The sequence below is a fragment of the Canis lupus genome, chromosome 10 (genome assembly GCF_003254725.2).
Source record: "Canis lupus dingo isolate Sandy chromosome 10, ASM325472v2, whole genome shotgun sequence".
Lineage (NCBI taxonomy): Eukaryota > Metazoa > Chordata > Mammalia > Carnivora > Canidae > Canis > Canis lupus.
Window position 1 is genome coordinate 43,081,404 of NC_064252.1, and position 14,289 is coordinate 43,095,692.

The 14,289-nt window shown below is 41.1% G+C and overlaps 1 long non-coding RNA gene across 1 annotated transcript; it reads left to right on the top strand.

The window, feature by feature from the left end:
* Positions 1–2,074: 2,074 nt before the first annotated feature.
* LOC112670284 (uncharacterized) lies at positions 2,075–6,785 on the top strand. The gene is made up of 2 exons (XR_003142852.3): positions 2,075–2,498; positions 6,213–6,785. It is a non-coding gene; the product is annotated as an uncharacterized LOC112670284 (long non-coding RNA).
* Positions 6,786–14,289: the final 7,504 nt, after the last annotated feature.

Below are 14,289 nucleotides of genomic sequence, written 5' to 3' on the forward strand. Positions count from 1 at the left end.
AGCTTTTCACCTGTTTAATACATTTCTGTGGTTTCTTGGTACTGAATCAGATCATCCATTACATCCTTCAGACCCACCTCTGACTTCAGGAAGGGACTGTTTGGGAATGAAGGGTATGTAGGAGGGGTCTGGGAGACTAGATGGGAGGAACAGGGAAGTAAGGGTCTCATGCCTCATGGTACACATGCCTCTAAATCCAAGCACCTCCAAGTATCTCATCAGAGTTAAACTGCCCTTCTTCCTCACCCTCTGTCTTCTAAGGCCAAGTTCTATTCTCTTTAGCAGGGCTTCTCAAGCTTTAAAGTGCATGTAAACCACTGGGGATCATGTTCAGAGACAGATTTTGATCAACAGGTCAGGGGTGGAGCTTAAAACTGCATTTCCAACCAGCTCTCGGATGAGATATGCTTCTGGCCTCCAGATCACACTTGGAGTGGCAAGGTCAGTACTTCTCAACATTGGCTGCCCATGAGAAGAACCTGGAAAGATTGAACATATGCAATGGCTGGCATCTACCCCAAAGGATTCTTTTAATTGGCTTAGACAAGGACAGGGAGGGGGTAGTGACAGAGACTGGCATTATTTTTAAAACTTTGGTGGCAGGAGGGATTAATATGCAGCCAGGATTGGAAGCCACTGTCTCAGATCCCATCATCCTCCTATAGCATAACAGGATTCTCTTCCGCAATCATGCTGCTTGAAAAGACTCATGCCAAAAGGCACAGGAACCTATTTCTGGAATGCTGGCCTTCTTTCAGGTAGATCAGCAATGGAGTAGCAAAGCATAAAGGAAAATATATTACTATTATGTGAAATAAAAACAAGGAAGATGTCATTTTGGTGTGTTATTGTAGTCACTGTGATGAACCGAATAATTGCTTGTGCATACCTGGATGTGTGTGTGATGGAAAACAGGCAGAACTGGAAGACAAGAGATCTTTCCCACTTTCTGGATTCAAGCTGCTTCATGGTAAAAATTATATGATAATTTAAGGACTTTGTAAGCCTCAGAAGGCCAGGTATCTCTGGGTCATTGACAATTGTCTGATACAGGATGTATGACCATTTTTCAGTTTTGTATGGAATTTGGCTTTAAAGCTTTTTCAATAAATTGTAAATATGAAAAAAAATTGTAAATATGATCTGAAATATCATCATAGAACCATGTAAAATAGTAGGTATTGTCATTTTATTGGGTTACTGGTCAATGTCTCTCAGCTGAGGACAAAAGATAGGGAGAGGGGAGAGACACATAATATCAAGGTCTTCCAAAACTAAATCCAGGGATATTCTCACCATGTGATTCTGTCACTAAAGTTCCCTGTGAAATTTGTTATTGGCTCAAATTTATATGAGAACAGTGGCAGGACTTGTCTTTTTTTTTTTTTTCTTTTTTGAGAATCTAGAATCCATTTTATAATAATGAACACAAGCTCCTTTGTTGTGTCAAATGATTCTCAAAGCCTCACAAGTGCTTAGTATTCCATTACTGAGCCCTGGGAATTGAGTGTAAAGGCTTTGTTGTAACTTAAAATATCAAGATGAGTCATGGCAGGATAGACGGAAGGAAGGCAGAGAATCAGAGATTATTACTGTAAGTCAGTCTTAAAATATAGTTCAGATCTTACCATATTGAACTCATCCCCAGCACTGATCCTTGTTAACCACTTCTCTAGACTCCCCAGAAGACTTCCTCAGAGCAAGGATAAGCCATGCTAGATTCTGACTTTTCCCCTGGAAGTGATGGTTTCAGTGCAAGGAGAAGTGGAGTGGGACTTTTCCTGGTATCTAGAGATTGGTGCTTGAAGTCCAGACAAAGGCCAGAGGGAAATAAACTCCTCTTGGTTTAAAGAGCTGATCAGGGGATCCCTGGGTGGCGCAGCGGTTTGGCACCTGCCTTTGGCCCAGGGCGCGATCCTGGAGATCCGGGATCAAATCCCACGTCAGGCTCCCGGTGCATGGAGCCTGCTTCTCCCTCTGCCTGTGTCTGTGCCTCTCTCTCTCTCTCTCTCTCTCTATGTGACTATCATAAATAAATTTAAAAAAAATAAAATAAAATAAAGAGCTGATCAGTTGGATCCAGATACCTCCCTTGTACTTTTTAAGGTGTTGGTTACCTGCCTTTGCATTTTATTAACCAGCTAGATGTCTCCTGAAACTGTGGACAAGCATGTTTGCCCCTGTGCCATTCTGAGCAAGGAATTAGAGAAGCCCTTGTTGCCAAGGAAACAGAAGTTTCTGGGAGTATGGAAATAGCTGTACTTAAATCCCCGTGCTTGATGCAGTCAAAGAGGGCTGCGTGTATGGTGAGGAATCTCTGGAACTTATGAGGTGCTGAGGCTTCTGCTGGGGTCAAGAGTCCAGTAGGGATAGAATTTGAACCAGCTCTCAGCCAGTTGTTCAGAAAGGCTGCTCACCATAGACCTCTAAGGAGCTCTTGTGGGTGCCAGAGAAATCGGCAGGAAAAGCAGCAGAGGACACCAACTGCTGGTTGTTAGGTAAAAAGATGTTTACCCTTCCCCCATTATCATTCCCAAACCCCAATGCCAGAAGTAGTTGGGTGCTAGTAATGAGGAAGATGTAGTGTCCCAGACTCAGATCACCTTCTCCCCTTTCTCAAGGCACCTCCTCATACCTGCACTTGGAAAAGAAAGAAAGGTTTTGTAGACTGCTCTATGCCCTTGAGAGAGGGCTCAGATGTCTACCCTGGACTAGTTCAAGTGTCATAGGTGTGAGGAGAGAGGACCAGCAGAACAATGTCTAGAGTTCTTGGACGGTTCCCTGCTTTTTCTCTTGTCTGCTTTGGGGGCTGACCCTGGCCACGAAAGCGCCTGAGTCTTTGTGCAAGGGGTCTCCAGGTAGGTGAGGAAGCAGCTGTCACCTATCCCCATCATCAGCTCACACAACTGCGTCACACAGAGAAAGGGCTCTGAGCCCTAAAATAAACTACCCATGTTACTGTGCGAGCACCAATCCCCCAAATAGGTTACACCTTGACTACTATCTTGTAAGGTACTGACTTTATCCTTGACTTTCTTGGTGCTGATGATGACAGATATATGATGCCCTTTGTAGAGATGATCATTTTGTGGGAAAACCACAAGAGGTTTTTTAATTTTATTTTTTAATTGAAGTATAGTTGACACACAGTATTACATTAGTTTCAGGAGTACAACATAGTGATTTGACAAATCTATTCACTGTGCTAGAGAAAACCACAGCTTTTTGCAACATAATCAGACCTGTGTGTACGTGTGTGTGTGTGTGTGTGTGTGTGTGTGTGTAAACTGCATACTGTTCTCTGAGCCTCTGAGATCTGTCATTAATTTTTGGAAAATCCTGTTTCAATTTGGATAGTTTCCCTCCCTATGTCTTTAGAGTTCTAATCTTTTATTCTGCCATGCTGATCTACTATTAACCTCATTCACTGCATTTTTCTTCTTAGATATTGAATCTCCAGAAATTTGACTTCAGTCTTTTTATCCCTTCTAGGTCACTCTATTTCTCTACATATGATGCTCAATCTTTCCTCTTTCCTTGTAGTTTATTCCCATTTATTAGTCCCTTACCAGCACAGTACTTAGTGGAAGTGGCACTAAGCACACATGCTCACATTGCTATGTTTACCAAAAGTCCAGACTTTCTGAATTTGATCTAGGAGGCAACTGATTGATTAGCTGGTTTCTCAGCCAACAGTAGAACAAAGAGAGGAGGTGGCTGCCACTGCTGCAAAAGTGACTGAGTGGAGAGAGAAGATTCTTTCCTCCTTCATGTAACTAAGAGCGACACTGTCAAGACTAGCTTTCTGTCCTGCATCCCACTACTTCAATAGTAAAATCATTTGGTCTTAGTCACATGATTTCATTGCAATTTTTATAAAGTCATCACCCAAATGGTCCATTGTTGGAGGAGTGTTAAAATCCAAGAAACAGGGTCCATATACCGAAAAGAAAATCCAAAATGACTTTGCCCTTTCTTGTGTTTCTCACATACTAGACAGGAACTTGTTGACCACAGGAAGACTTATAACAACCCCATTTTCTACTCCATGAACTGCTATACTTTTGTAGCTGCCCATACAGACTCTTTTTCAAAGTAGCATGGGAAACACCCCCACCCAACCTCACTTTTAAGCTTTTTATCATTTTCATTCTGATTTCATTCTAATTCTGTATCTCAAAAACCAAGAGAATAAGTTGAGCAAGGCAGGACCCTCCTTAAGCTAGTTAACTCAGAATCTTCTTTACGGTAATGGCTGGCTGGAAGACCAGGGAATCAGACATAATTATGTTTTCTCCAGCCATGTAATTATTTGCAGTGGGATGAGTTTACTTCCTCTAATTCTGGTACTTTGGAATGTCCTTTCAGTCCCTTCATGATGACCTTTCTCCCAGGGCCTTCATGTTTTCATATTTGCACACCTGCCCCAAATAAAATCCCTCTTACTAAATTGTATGTGGAGGATAAGGCTAATTATCTTCCAAAGGCATTTACATTTTTAGGGGCAAAGCTTTAATCCAAGAGCCCCTCTGCCCCCAGCAAGCCTAGGAATGGGATTGAGATATCATCCATCTCTAGAAGAAATTAGACCATAGAAATATCCATCCACCAAGAGGCACATGGAGAACTCTGCCTGAGGTGCCCCAGGGATACATAAACTGGAGTTAGAAAATCATGTTAAAGGAGCAATGGTTGAGCTCCTTCTGCTCCTTCTCCAGAGAAATAAAACTCATGAACTCAAAAGAGCATGACATAACTTGGAAAGGGCTGCTCAGCATTATGCTTGGAGAGACAGCTTCTGCAAGTTGCTCAATGACTGGTCTAATTCACATGTCACTTATTTTCATCTTCCTCCCATCCTACAGACTTATTAAGTCATTTTATTCTCTAAAATGAATGAGGGATGAAGATTCATTTTGTCTTAATGTACACAGAACCTGGGTATAAACCTTCTAGGAATTAATATAAAGCAACTTATTTATTGTTGAAGACACCATAGGGAATTAGATGCAGCTACGGGTAAAATAAAAATTCGGAGCTCATATCTTAAAAACACAGGAGTGAGCAGGAGGCAGAGCTATTTCACAAGGAATTAAATATGTTACATACTTCGGGATGCAATCCTAATTTAGGAATGAGCTGCTCCTTATTTAAGAATGAATATCTGCAAGTATCATTCTATACGTTTTACAAATATCTTTAAACCATCAAAGTTATTGTACAAAAACAGATGATCTTATCCTTCCTTTGCCTATGAAGAAACTGAGGCACAGAGAGGTCAAAAAAACACCCTAGGTCACACCATGGCTGAGCAGATCTGTGTTCCTGTCAATGTTTTCTGTGGCTAAAACAGGGGTTCATTTCTCCCACTTCATTAATCCCACTTAATGAAATCACTATCTGAAAGAGATATCTGTCCCCTCATATTCATTGCAGCATTATTCACAATTGCCAAGACATGGAAACAACCTACGTGCCCATCAACAAATGAATGGCTAAAGGAAATGTGATACATATAATGGAATATTATTCAGAATCCTGCCATTGGCAACAATATGGATGGACTTTGAGGGCATTATGCTAAGTGTAATAAGTCTGATAAGGAAAGACAAATACTATATGATGTCACTTATATGTGGAATCTAAAAGCATACTGATAGAAGCAGAGTAGAATGGTGGTTGCTGGGGGCTGTGGGGTGGGAAGAAAAGGGAGATGCTGGTCAAAGGGTATAAACTTTTAGCTTTAAAATGAGTATGTTCCAGGGACCTAATGTACTGCATGGTGACTATAGTTAACAATATGGTGTTGTATGTCTTAAAGTTGCTTTTAAAGTTGTTTTAATGTTCTCACTATAATAAAAAACAAAATAACAATCCTATCAGGTGAAGGATGTTACTACTTAACCTTATTGTGGTAAACATTTCACAATATATACCTGTATGAAATTATCACATCGAACACCTTAAACTTACACAGTGTTGTATGTCAATTATTTCTCAATAAAGCTGGGAATATAAAACAAAAAATATGGGCCCTTGACATCCTACCATCTTACCTTTACTTCAGTACCTAAACATTCTAGGAGTCCAGAAATATGTTAATTTAATTCATATTTGTCATAAAGTACTTCTCATCACCTCTAATACATTTAAAATGATAGATTACAGGATCTGGGGCCATGATTGTCTATGTTTTATTTCTGTTTTTGCAGCACATATACTCAGATCTACATTGTGTCTAGCAACTTCTCAGATTGCGGTAAGAACTGTAATTCTATTAGCATCACACAGAAAGAATATGATTTTTCAAGAAGCGACTTGGCCTTTCTGTGGAAGAGTTTCTCCTTCTTAAGAAGACTGGTAAAAACACAGGGCCAGTGATTACCATTTAACATCAGAAAAGATGAAATAAATGTATTAACTCTGCCTTGACTACCCCAGCAGGCATATTTCATTGCTCAGCATTTCCTGAAGTTGTAGAAGCACTTTTTATCCTGCTGGGACTTACTTTATTAATGGAGGCACCTTGATTCAACTCAAGTACATGGCCCTGAAAAATGATACTCTTGTTCCTAACCGCTGAAATGAGACCTTCTCCCCAGCGTTAACCACAGAAGTGGTCTGAACTCAGCTCTGAGGCTGCATTAATCTGTGAGTGGAGGAGGGGAAAAATCTATCATGGGACCCAAGAAAACTGCAAAATCACCGGGGACCCTGTGATTATTTCTTGATAGTTACAACCCAGAAAAAAGATAGGGGCAATAAAAGATAATGCAATGCTGGGGCACTATCTCTCTACTTCCAGCCTTTCCTTAAAAATGTGTATGTGTGTGGGAGCTGTAAATGATTTATCAGAGCTGAATGATTCTGTATGCACTCTGTTCTATTTTTCATCTCCACACTGGGCTCAGTTTGACTTCTATCAGGAATCCCTTCCTCAGCTCCCATACCCCCTGCTACTCACCTTCCCCACCTTTGGTTGGCCAATTCCTATCCAACTGGTCCACTCTTCCAGAAGCTTCTACTGAAATTGATACTGTGGTTCTCTTTGAGTGCACATCATTTCTGCATCATTGTAATATAGTATGTATCTATCTCCCACACTGAAATGGGAATTAATTTGGGACAAGACTGGGCTTCTGTTTATTCTTCAAACACAAAACATAGAGCTTGGCATGGAATAGGTGTTCAGTAAATATTTTGAATAATTGACTAAATACATGAGTAAGTCTATTCCAAAGCTAATCATCAAAGCTCATTCAAAAATGTCAATCAGGAAGGAAGCAACACAGGCAGATTGACCTGTTGTCTTCTGCTGCTCTGCAGCAGACATTGTGTCCACTTGCACATCCTGGCCCCCAGCTCCCTTAAATACATAGAACTCAGGAAACAAATAAGTATAGGGCACCAGGGATGACTGGGAGTAATAGCTGGAGATTCATGTTGTTCAATGACCTTGATCCCAACTGTGCAATTTTTCCCAACAGGCCAATAATTGACACTATGTCTATCATCCAGAATGATATTAAAAATCAGAGATAACTGTCATCCTACCTTGATCCGAAACTTTAATAATAGAAATTCTTAATGGGGTGCTGATATTCCCCTTCAGAGAAACATCATAGAAATGAAGTGAATGCAGAAGTAGGAAACAAGCTGACAATATAAGCATATTGTCAAGCCACATTTTCAAAGCATATTCCAGAATGCACTGGTCGCTTGAGGTGCTGTGTTAAAAAAAAAAATCCCAAGTCAAATACATTTAGAACCCTGTAGACCAATTCCTTTTCTGACTATTCATAATGTATTTCAGTCCTTTAAAGGGGCCAAGCCCTTCTTTAATAAAAGAAACCACTCTTGTTCTGTGCAGTGCATACCAAACTGATTTAGCCATGGAAACTTGATTTCACATAAAAATCTATTAGGACCCCAAAAGCTACGCTTGGAGAAAGGATGCATCACAGAGACTCATCTCTTCACACTGTGATAATGACTACAACTACACCTCACAGTTAAAATCATGGATTTCGGGGCAAGTATATCTGGGTTCAGGTCAGATTCAGCTGCTTAATAGCAGTGTGTCCTCAGGAGTCAATAAATGTAGAGTGCCTGGCATGATTCTAGTGCATAGTTGATACAAATAAATGACAGCAGCTTTCACTAAAACTGCATGATGTTAAGACAGATATTTATACATCAGAAATCAAAGGAATAGAGAGAAGCTAGGTGTGCTCATCAAATCCACATCACATCCTAATCCTGAGCTCCCAGAGACAAGTTTTTGGATAATCAACAAGCAAGTTAGGGAGCACTCTCCACAATGGGCGATACAGAAGTTTCAGAAGGTGAGTCCCTACCCTGGGAGATTTCACTGAAGGAAAAATCAAACAGTGAGTGATAAATAATGGCGCAAAGGGACTGTTACAGTTCTCAGAGTGAAAACTTGCCCTGTGGGTTTAAAGTAGAAGGAAATCAATGAACTGGAGCTGAGTTTTCAGAGACAGGGAAGGTGTGGAAATTTGAGAGAAGAGGCTGTCCAAGGGAAGAGAAGTGTAAGTGGAATGGGTTTAAAGTGAGTGAGGATGAGCTCGGTGTGTGAGAATGCAGAGCAGAGGGGCTTGGAGGGGGGCAGGAGTCAGATGCGGGATTAAGACAGATGATGGAGAGATTTGCAGGGGCAGGCAAAACTGAGATGTGAAGAACTGAAAACAGGGAGCCACTGAAGGTATTTGAGGAGGGAGAGCAGTATTATTGAAACAAGATTTAAGGCAAATGAGGCTAACAGCAGGGTGCAGAGTGGATAGGAAGAGGAGAGATCATGGGCTCCAGACTACAGGCTAAAATAGAGTAAAACCACCATTAATGAACTAGTGAGCATGATAATCCTGAGAGATGGCTGAGGCACAAAACAACTTCTGAAGGGTTTGGTTATAAAGTTGAAATTTCAGATCCACAGTAGGTTATTTCAGAAATCAGTCCCTTGGATTCACACCATCAGTATCCCCCCTCTGAACACAGAATTGCAAATGCTAAGATGATTATTTTGACCTCCATCATCTTAACTTCTGTGTCTTTCTCTCTTTTGGTTCAGACCTCATGAGGGAAATGGAGAAATACATGTTGACCCGTGCTCCCTCAACAGGAAGCATCATGCTCTTGACCATTTTGTAGGCCTAGGTCTGGCCTCCATCAATAAAAGCCCACTGTGGTCCCCAATCTTAGGAACCTTCCTATGACGAAGCCCCAAGGGCAGAGAGGAGGGGTGTCACATTGAAAGACTCTACAGACCTTCCATTTCATGGCTTCAGGCTGGTAATGGCAGCTACATCACTGCCTCAGCAACTTCTATAATGTACTATATGGCTTTGCTGAGTATTGGGATCATGGAGGAAAGAAAAGAATTTGGTGGTTGAAAGTAACTAGCATCCATCTCATTCTGCTACATAGAGGAAAGAGGATTATGAAATAGGGTTTCCAGATAAAAATATAGAATGCTGACTTAAATTTGATTTTCAGCTAACTAATAAATATTTTTTGGAGTATGTCTCAAATATTGCATGTAACATATACTAAAAATTATTCATTAAAATTAAATTTTAATTAGGTGTCCTGTATTTTATCTGGTTTGGAGTAAAAAATCCTGGTTCTCAGAATAAACTTACCATGGACTTAGATGTATGGACTTGAATAACCAGGTAACTTCTTTAAGCCTGTTTTTGCAAGGACCATATATACATAAAGGCATCTTGTAGGTTTAAAGTTCTACAAATGTACTTGTTGTTGTGCTTTATTTGACCCTTCTACTCTGCAAGATTTTTTTAAAATTTATTTATTCATGAGAGAGAGGCAAAGACACAGGCAGAGGGAGAAGCAGGCTCCATGCAGAGAGCCCAACGCAGGACTGGGTCCTGGGTCTCCAGGACCAGGCCCTGGACTGAAGGCAGTGCTAAACTGCTGAGCCACCCGGGCTGCCCTACTCTGCAAGATTTGAGAGAAAGGCCATATATTATTTAGCTCTGACTCCTTAGGTCACCCCAGGAGGGCCTTGACCTGTAGAAGGAGGTATCACGTGTTCATTGAGACAATAACAGCATTATTCTCACCTGAAGTCTATCATCTGGCCAAGTCTCAGCCCAAAAGCCATAAAGATGCAGACAGTCTCTCTGGCAAAGCGGGATGGGGGCTGTTGTCCTCAGGTAGCAAGACTTTGGAAGTCATGCTTATGTGAACCCGGGGAAGAGCTGGAGACAAGACTGTGGAAAGAGTTGGAGATGTAGCTGTAGGTTTCAGACAGGAAGATCACGCAGAAGTGTTTTATGTTAGCGCTTCTCATTCTTAAATGGTCATGAGACTCACTTGGGGATCGTACTAAAATGTGGGTCCTGATTGTAGAGCCAATCTCCACTCCTGAAGGAGTGGAGGATCTAACACAAAGTGACCATGGCAACCAGTGTAGGCTATTCACTGCAATGTATCACCAAATGAATGATGACATTAATCACAGGGGAGTCAAAACCAGTGATTCTCAGAATGACTGCACATTGAAGGCACCCCAGAGCATTGAAAATCCATCTTTGCTCAGGCTCATCCCCAACCAATTTACTCAGCCTTCGGGAGTGGGACCTGGGCATCCTTTTTTTGTTCTTGTTTTTAAATCTCCCCCTCTTCCAAGCTGTTTATTCTCAGGCATTGATTTGGACACAGGTAAGATTCCATTCTGGTCCATGAGATGCAAAGAGCTGGGTGATTCAGAGTAGGATTTTGGTGTTGACACATAGGGGAGGAAAGACTGTTCTTCAACTCAACACTGTTCTATCTGCTTTTGATGCTGTCTTATAAAAGGTAAGTCTCAACATACTGAGGATGGAAGAACCCAAAGATCCTGGGTCCTTGTCTCCTTTAGTACTCCTCCTCTGTGAGACAACAAATGTCCTTGTTTTGGGTTTTCTGCTATTTAACAGCCAAAAATGTTGATCTGTCAAGCACCAGACTGTATACATTGTACACATAATTTAAGCCTCACAATAGTCCTTCAAGATAAGTATTATCTCCATTTTACAGCAAGGAAATGGAGGCCCAGAGAGAAATGAGTTATAAGCATATCTCAGATCTAACTGGTGTCATGGTCATGAAGAAGACTTGGTATTTTAGTTAGGGTGGCGCTGTTGGATATACAGAGTTTTTTCTGTGCCCCATCTCCTCTCTCATCAGCCTGAGGAGTCAACAGAAGCTGAAATAAACTCCTTTACTGTGGTTTTTCAACCCTGGGTGCACATTGACTCCCCTGGGAAATTTAGAAAAATTCAAATTCCCAGGTAGAATTTTTTTCAATAACTCTAGAAGTTCATCAAAGGCAATGATTTTTTTAAAAAAAGAGCCAGCTTTTTGTTTCATTAATTTTCTCTATTTTCCTATTTTAGTTCCATGATACCTATCATTTATTATTTTCTTCTTTCTGCTTAACTTGGGCTTATTTTTCTCTTTTTTCACTATTTTTCTTGTTTCTTGAAGTAGAAACCTAAATTATTGATTTGAGGCCTTTTTCTCTCCTAAGCCGAGTACTTAGTGCTATGAATTTTCTGTTAGCTTTGCTTAAATGCATCTTAAGAAATTCTGATATGTTGTTTTCATTGTCATTCAGTTCTATTCACTTTTTTGTTTCTTTTGAGACTTCCTCTTTGACCCATTGATGATTTTTTTTCTAAGTAGGCTCCATGCCCAACATGCGACCTGAATTCATGACACTGAAGTCGATAGTTGCATGCTGCACCAACCGAGACAACCAAAAACCCCACCCATTGATGATTAAGAAGTGTTGAGTTGGGACCCTTGGTTTCTGGAACTGTTTTGAAAGCATACACAAAACTATGGTTGTATTAGTTGCATTATTAACTTAGCTCCATATTCTGCTTTGTTCCCTACTTACTTATGTTCTGTGCACTTTTTAACCTCATGCTTGACCAATTATTACTCCTATTCATTTACCCAGTGGTTGCAGAAACCTAATGGGAACAGGATGGTATCATTTGTTTTGACATATCTGATCATACCAGGTCCTAAATAGTATCCCATTTTCCAAAAGAATGCTTACCTCCAGACTATTTTAAACTGTCCACCCTTACCCCCCATTTCAAGGAATCTCTTACCTTTCTCTCATGTATATAAGCTGTCCATAGGCTCAACAGGGCAAGGCAGCTTTGGGAATGATTCCCTGCCTTTTCATTGGACTGTTTTTCTTTTCTTTTTTTTGGGGGGGGGGCGCTGCTTTTCTGATAATAAATCTTTCTTTGCTTCAAAATCAGTACCTCAGACATTGCCTTACTATGCATCAGGTGCACAGACAAGTTTGAGTTTGGTAAATATGTGCTGTTAATTTTCCAAGTGTTTGGAGATTTTCAAGTGCCTTTTATTTTTAAGATTTTATTTATTCATGAAATACAGAGAGAGAGAGAGAGAGAGAGAATGAGAGAGAGAGAGGCAGAGACATAGGCAAAGGGAGAAGCAGGCTCCATGCAGGGAGCCTGACATGGGACTCAATCCCGGGACTCCAGGATTATGCCCTGGGCCAACACTAAACTGCTGAGCCACCCAGGGATTCCCTCAAGTGGGGAATATATAATATAGACTCAAGTGGCTTTTTATTATATATGTTTAGCTTGATTCCACTATGGATGGAATGGACTCTGTACAATTTCAAATTTTTGAAATTTGTTAAGGTTCATTTTAAGATCCAGGATATGGCCAGTCTTGGTGCATGTTCTCTGGGCACTTAAAAAAGGTGTTTCCAGTCCTGCAATTGGGGAACTCTCTCTTGACTGCCTGCTCCACCTAGATCTTCCTTATGGAGCAGGAGCTGTGTGTACTGACAGTGGGGAGTGGAAAGTGGTCCCATACTAGGCTGCTGCCACTCCCGAGTTTATCCCCACTATGGATCATCTGCAACACAGGTCCAAAGAGGATAAGATCTGAAATTTACTGGTTGCCAAATCTACCCAGAATACATTTTCAGCGCTGGGGAGCTAAGGAAGAAGGGAGCTGTCATTTATCTTCTGAGCCCAGGAAAGTATCTCTTCTGAGACATAGAGCTGTGTTGAAAAGGTGGGTTTTACTCTTCAATAGCTTCCCTTCCAGGATCTTCTTTACATAGTGGAGGTTGTGAGTAAGGAAATAAATGCCATCTAACTGCCACCACTCACTTGCTATAGGCCTTCTACAGCACAGAAATATAGAAAATGAAACCTACTCATGCTGTCTGCTAAAAGCATCGGGAATATCTATTCCAGCCCAGAGAGCTGGGAGAGACATGAACTCCCATGTGGTTGCTGAGCTCATTGGAACAGTTCTTCCATAAGGCAGAGCTGTGGGAAGATAGGCTTGAATACCATGGATTTCTACTCTTCCTGCTAAGTTTCCACAGATTTTGTTCAATTAATGTTTCTCCGTTTGTTGCAAACCCTTCAATCTCCAGAGATTTTGAACAATTGTCTGTATTAATTTTGACCAGCTTCCTAAGGGTCTCTGTTGGGGAAGGTTGCCTGAACACCTCACAGTCCCATTCCAAGAGGTCCTCCTTGGGGTCTTTGGTTATGCAGTAATAAATAACTAACAACAATGGCCAAGAAGGAGGTATAACAAATCAAGACAGCAATCAGTTGGGTGGAAAGCAGGGAAGGCATTTCAAGCAAGAAGAACAGAAAGTGCAGGAAGTAGAGAAAGTACTAAGGAAGCTCCAGGTAAGAGGAGTGGTTCTCAACTGTGGTCCCTGCACTAGCACCATCAGCATCATCTGGGAACCTGTTAACTATGTGAATTCTTGGGTCCTACTGAATCAGAATATCCACAATCTTGGTTTCAGCAAGCCCCCAGGTGTTTCTGAATCACGTTAAAGTCTGAGGACCACTGGAGTGTGAGTTGTTTTTTATCAGCCACAATAGCTGGGCTCCTCATGTGTCCAGATTCTAAGTGGTTTTTGTTTATTCTTTTTTTTTTTTAAGAAGTGAGAGATAATAAGCTAATAAGCACTTTTTCTTATTGAATGCTTTAGGGCCTTATTAGAGATAACAGTTCCCTGACACCAGTCGCAGGAGGTTGGTCATGCAACAGCAAGCAGATAGCTCACTCCATTTTTGCTGGGAATAAGTCACCTCTGATTTGAGCCTGAGTTTTATTTGACTCCAATTGTTTTAATGAACCATCCTGCAGTTACCCTGCACATGGCCACATCCGGCTTGGCAGGGCCTTTGATCCTGAGTGTGCTTGGTGGTCATCACGGCAGAAGGAAATGTGGGT